This window comes from Staurois parvus, unplaced genomic scaffold (genome assembly GCF_062004578.1).
Source record: "Staurois parvus isolate SC_StPar_1 unplaced genomic scaffold, SC_StPar_1.0 ptg000216l, whole genome shotgun sequence".
Taxonomy (NCBI): Eukaryota; Metazoa; Chordata; class Amphibia; order Anura; family Ranidae; genus Staurois; species Staurois parvus.
In genome coordinates, this window is record NW_028318012.1 from 2,282,186 (window position 1) to 2,287,451 (window position 5,266).

Sequence of the window (5,266 nt, forward strand, 5' to 3'; positions counted from 1 at the left end):
GCTGATGACCAGCAGAAAGTTGCTGTGGAAACAGAACAATTTTTTTAACCCCCTTTGTCAGGGGGGCCCCAATTCGCAGGCAGCAATGACCATGTTGACCAAGGGTCCCTCTCACCATCCTCCTTCTTAAGGACAAGATAGGGTACGCACACACTTGTAACATGGAGAATTTCTACCACCTTTGGTCATTCACATTCTCCAGACCTAAGGCTTATACCCAGAAATCATGAAAGGTCACATGTTCAGTCTTTTATTGTTTTACTGTAGCAGAAGAGTAATGAGCAGTTTGCAACTTTCACCTCTGCTGTGTCAGTCCTGACGTTATAGTTCTGCAGAATGCAAGCCCAACAATAGCATAGGATAACCGCTCAACTCTTCCATGGTCCCCACCATAGGTCCCCCATAAGTGGGTTCTCCACCCGAGCTTGTTATGAGCCTACCCTAAAGGTTTCACTTCCATAGGCTACAAACTCACACATTAGCATACTAGGGGTAGCCTTTTCAAATCCCCCTCTGCCCCAGGCTCTTTCCAGCTCACGATCACGAATAACAGACTAGCCAAACCCACTAAATCCATCTAAGGGAGGGGTTTCCTTAAAAGGGGTGCTAACCCCTGCTTACACGTTTCTCTAGGCCAACTGTGCTAGCCCCTCCTACCCGAGTCATTGCCTAACCTTAGTATGATGCTAAAAAAAATCAGATGTTATACAGGGCAAGACACGATATAAGACAAGCTGAGTCTAGGGGCAGAAAGGTGAAGGAACTAGTTTGCTCATTTTGCACCTGCACGCCTAGAAACAATTAGAAGGTTAGCCTACTAGTGGGTTGGTTCAAGGCATATAGACCCAGAATGGATAAACTGTAAAAGAAAAGTATGTTTACAGCATTTTGGCCCCTTTCATCTCAACATAGTACATAACTGAAGTATTTTTACTGTATGTTTTTGGAGGTGATGTTCCCTAGAATTTTGAGAAAGGACCCTGGGTCTTGGGTGAAGGAAATGCTCTGCAGAGGCAGTCAAAGAGAGAAGATCTATTTTGAGGAGCTGTGTGATAAATAGAAATAATATATATTATAATTACTTGTGATCACATCCCCCGGACGAAGCCACATGTCCCTGTGGCGCAACGCGTTGGGGAGGGGCTTTGACGTCACCACAGCAACCCGACTTCACGGCGAGTATAAGTCTATGTGAGCGAGTGTGAGCAACCACGCAGGAGATCTGTCACAAACGCATCTAGCGGTTTCACTGATTTTAACTTGGCGCTTTTTATACTGAATACTTGTGAGTGCATAAGTAGTAGTTGTGAATAAAATTATTCTTTTAAAAAATGATAAGGCACCATGTACCTTTTTCTTTCCCACTATACCAACGAGGAATAATACAAGGAGATAGAGCACTTTTTATTGCCATGAGAAAAAACTAACCTACAGACCCACAATCATCTATAATCAACCATCAGGAGTATCCAAGGGAGTCTCTAAAGATATCCATCAAGGATAAACATCACAAAGCTGTGTTAGCCCAGCAGTGGGCTTAATGGAAGGTGAGCGCATATAAGTATCTACTGTATATTCCAGCAAGAATCCATCTGCAATCTTGTTTGACTAATCAACTTTAATCAAATTTATATAGACTTTTTTTTGGACACTATTCATTTCTTATTTAAATTACTAATATTATGATATTTTTTTTTCAAGTTTTTTGTTTTTTTCACATTTTATTATTTATTTATTTTGAAGTTGTAATAAGTTGATTTGGAAGGTTCATTATTTCTGGAAGTATTCATAGCTCACATTTAGGGCGTGGCAATAAGCAATCAATTTATTGTGTGATAAATAGGCCCTGCCTTGTGACTGAGAGTGAGAGATAAGTCCCCATTCCCTGATGGAACATGGATCAGTAACTGAAACATGAGAGGAGATGATTAGAGGCTTTTGTTTGTGGAAGGTGCTATATTATAGCATCAACTAAAGCCTTCTGCTAGACTATACATAAAAAGGTTATTAGGGCTTCAAGTTACTCTTTTATTCTAAGTTTAGGCGTATGCCTGATCTTCTGATTAAGTGGTGTGTTTCTTATCTCTAGTAGTGCTATATAAGAACTTGTGTACATGGGGATAAAGTGCAAATAGAGAAAATGAAAGATGGATTGGAAAGTCACCAGGCATGGTGGGGTACCACCCAGAAGTAGGGTATTAAGTTCAGGAGTACTAGAGTGACTCATACACTTCACATGAATGTATTCCCCGCTATTCACTGTACAGGGAATTAACAGTAGGGACCTAGCAGGATTCCTCTGGAAGGAAGGATACTAATCTAAATTTTAAGTATACACAGAGAGTAACACGATGTGTAGGCAGCTGTCTCAGTCCCTGGCAGCCCTACGTCTTCTGGGCCTTGCCCTATGTTGGCCATTAAGAAATTTGGCCATGTGTTGAAGTGGTTGGAGAGTCAATACTGAGAGGTAGCAGGCCTTGTAGAGGTCAAAACAGAAGTGCTTCTGTTGGTGCCATGCAGGGTTATGTGCAATGGCGTCCCAAGGCACGTGCGGGGGGTGCGCGCCGCACCGGGTGACACCGACCGCACGGGGTGACACCGGACCTGCTCCACGAAAAGGTAAATTGTAAAGCAAGCCGACGATCCCCACAGGATGGATCAGATATGCGGATTGAGCATAATAGATCGGAGTCAGATCCATTATGCTCAATCCGCAGATCCGATCAATTCTGCGGGGATCGTCGGAGGGGGTGTCACCAAGTGTTACCGCATCGGGTGACACCAACCCTTGGGACGCCTCTGGTTATGTGTAACACAGTACTTGGAAAAGTAGGGACTAACTTTGTTCAGTTCTTCTAGGATGGACTGGGTGTTTCTAGAAAGTTCTAGAGCAGCAGATTCTTTTGGCTTTTCATGAGCTTGCGGGCAAGACTTCAGTGTTGTGCAGTATGCTGGCAAGATTCAGTGAGTAATTGCATTTTCTGTTTGACAAAGCCTACCACAGCGACCGTCTGAGGATCATCATAAGAACTTTAGGTGTTCCCCTGGATATTTTATGAGATCCAGTGTTGTTTCTCACGCAAGGGACAAATACAATTAAGATGACAGCAAGAAAGACACTGCTGATTTATTTCTATGATAAACATGTGGACTTCTGCTCATGTTCCCAGCAGATCCTGTGTGTCAGTTGTTTTGCATCCATAAAAAAAATGTTGTTAATAGGAGGCTCCTGAAGGACAGATGTGGGCTTTAGTGACATGAAGCTGTTTTGGGGTTTGGAAGCCAGCCAACCACACAAGCTGAAAGTAAGCTGGTTATGTCTTCATGGTAGGAGGTCTTTGGGATGAGCATGGGAGCATGATTTCTTGCAGGCATAGAAGAAGACAGATGAAACTGGAGTACAGATACCGGTGGAGAAAAGTCCCTGGTAACGGGACAGGGAGGTCCCTTTACTAGGGAGGAGAGTCCTGTCATCTGCTAGTGGCAGAGAGATGAAGATGACAGATGTCACAGTGTGCACCTACGGAAAGGGTGAGGCTGGTGTGTGTGCCAGTACCACTCTGTTCTCACACTCCTGACTGATGACTTAAAGTGTATGTGTAAGTCACCCTGTCACCATACTATCACAGCACATGCGTAAAGTAATGTCCTTACAGACCATCACCAATCAAGTAGTATGGTGATGCTCTCTGTGAGCTTCCATTCGCAGTTACTTTCAGTGAGGTGAAATCAACATGCTGGATATTTATTTTGCTTTGTTCCTCTGAAATATGAACTTTAACCTGGTAATTCCTTTAACTGCCAAGATTTTTTACCTGGATTTTGTCCTAAACCCCAAGATTTGTTAAACCTTAAAGCATATCTAAACCTAACCCCAAAAATGTTATATATTGCACTTTTACAATCCCTAGATGTTCTGGCTGCATTCATTTTCTTTTTTAGCCTTTTTTTTCCTTTATTTTCACCAGCCAGTGATCCAGCCAGTAACATACTTCTTGTCTTAGGGTGTCTCCACTCTGAATAGAGGAGCAACAGAGACCACAATTATTTTAGTTTTTCCATTTGGAATACAGGTTTTACATAATTGATTAAAAGCTGACCATAAGCACCCCTTCATGGTTGGCTAGTTTCGGTGCCAAAGCAAACGTCCCTATCCCTTCTGAGGCTGAACCCTCCGCCAACTTGTGCTCTGCTCCTTTCCATAGGCCTCCACACGATATCTCGGGCCATAGACCTTTATATCCAAAGGAAGGAATATCCACACAATAAATACATTTGCTGCCTGGCCTAAAAGGCGTTTTTCAATCTGACTTTAACCACACCTCCATAATGGACAGAATGACTACAGCTGGCTTGCCTACAGGTTAATTCCACCCAGCCTCCTGACCTGTCCAGGGCCTAAGTGTGCTGGCTGCATCCTTACAGGTGTGGGGTGTTCAGCTCCCATGCCCCCTATGTGCTCCTCTCCACCTAGCTTATATGTGGGTGCTGACTCATCCCAGACATCATTAAGGAAGGGCTTTGCGTAAAAGGGGCCTAACACCAGGTGTCACTACCTGCTATACCAGACACTATAATGGTACAAAGCCACCTAGTGTTGAAGTAGTCAACTGCACTTGCCTACACCCCTTTCTGTTTTGAATGCTTAGACTGACCCCTCTAACTTACAATTTTACTGGACAGCTTGGCCTGTAAAAGGAAGTTGAAAAACAACAGACTTACTGGCTGGGTCACTAGATGAAAATAAAGGGGAAAAACCCAACAAAGCAAACCAATGCAGCCACCACTTCTAAGAAATGGTAAGTTGCAATATAATCTATTTTTGTTTTTGGATTTAATACCTTTTTAATTAAGTATTCCTGCATTAGTTAATAAAGTAGCAAAGAGAAGGATGACTGTAGATGCATGATCATTTCTGAACTATTTCCTAAATGTAACCTTGGCATTCAAATTTCACTGGGCTTGTAACAACCAGGTTCTTACACAGCCCACAATGATCAGGCAGGGTTCAGGTATGTGCCAGGAGGCAGAACGGAAGCTCCTATAAATGTGATTGCAGTATAAGTTTCAGATTTCATAAAAACACCATTTAATGTAGCAAACACCAAGGACAAGCCACACAGACATATAAAAGATGTTATGGGTAAGCAACTGCTGTTATAACAGCTTGAAGAGCATTTTTTTTCTTTTTCTGCCTGAAGTTTCCCTTTAAATCAGGTTGTAATTTTGTCAGCCATGCTAAATATAGTCTTTCTGTGCAGCAGGT